The sequence below is a fragment of the Sesamum indicum genome, unplaced genomic scaffold (genome assembly GCF_000512975.1).
Source record: "Sesamum indicum cultivar Zhongzhi No. 13 unplaced genomic scaffold, S_indicum_v1.0 C02147, whole genome shotgun sequence".
NCBI lineage: Eukaryota > Viridiplantae > Streptophyta > Magnoliopsida > Lamiales > Pedaliaceae > Sesamum > Sesamum indicum.
The window spans coordinates 1-843 of record NW_011630456.1 but is presented as its reverse complement, the minus strand read 5'-3'; the positions used below and the strand labels follow the sequence as shown (position 1 = coordinate 843).

The 843-nt window shown below is 38.9% G+C and overlaps 1 long non-coding RNA gene across 1 annotated transcript; it reads right to left on the bottom strand.

Moving 5' to 3' along the window:
• Nucleotides 1-68: 68 nt before the first annotated feature.
• Nucleotides 69-843, bottom strand: LOC105155322. The gene is made up of 3 exons (XR_847293.2): nucleotides 785-843; nucleotides 296-377; nucleotides 69-192 (listed from the first exon to the last, which is right to left on the bottom strand). It is a non-coding gene; the product is annotated as an uncharacterized LOC105155322 (long non-coding RNA).

Below are 843 nucleotides of genomic sequence, written 5' to 3'. Positions count from 1 at the left end.
AAATTCACCTTTTATTATCAAACTTCAGTATCAAGAAAAAGCAATTCAAGCAATAATTTGACGTACCTCAGCATCATCAATATCAGAAAGGCTATCTGACTCATTGTTTTTAGTTCGGCTTCTCTTTAGCTTGTAACTCTTAACAATCCCCAAAAGTATCCATACTGATGTCCCGGTGTCTGGTTGAAGGACCTGAAATTATTCAATAAATATTCGAGGTCAGGATCTTCTTTTATGAAAGAATGAGTACAAGAAACCACATGTGCACATTTATCAGAACAGCAGGTAGGATTACCATCAGATTTTCTCAGTTGTGTAAGCCCACATGGACCAGCATCTGCACCTTCTACGTGGGAAGGTTCAACTCCTGTCTCTACCTATAGAATTAAGGTCTGTAAGATATGGAAGAACATTAAATCTTAAGATGGCACCATGATCCATCTTTCATGCCTGTAAGGTAGCACGTAGGGATGCAATCAGCTTGGCCATAGTTGCCGTCCATCTCCTCCATAATAGGAACAAATGAGAAGCTTGCATGTTTTCATACATCAACATACACTAGTTGTAACTCATACCACATTTCGATATCAAGGCAGTTACATAGATAAGTAATTATAAAATAACCCTTGCAAAAGCAAAGTACCTTTTTAGGTAATGGAACAAGAAAACCCATGTAGTAGTTGAATATCATGAACCTTGAAACAATTAGCCGAAACCTTCCAACGAAAAATCAAGAATATACAAGAAACCGGGTAATCTAAGTCGGTGATCATTGAGTTGATACCTTAACAAATAATTGACCGAGGCCAGATGGCGGCGGTCGCAGAAAACGGCGGAGGTGGC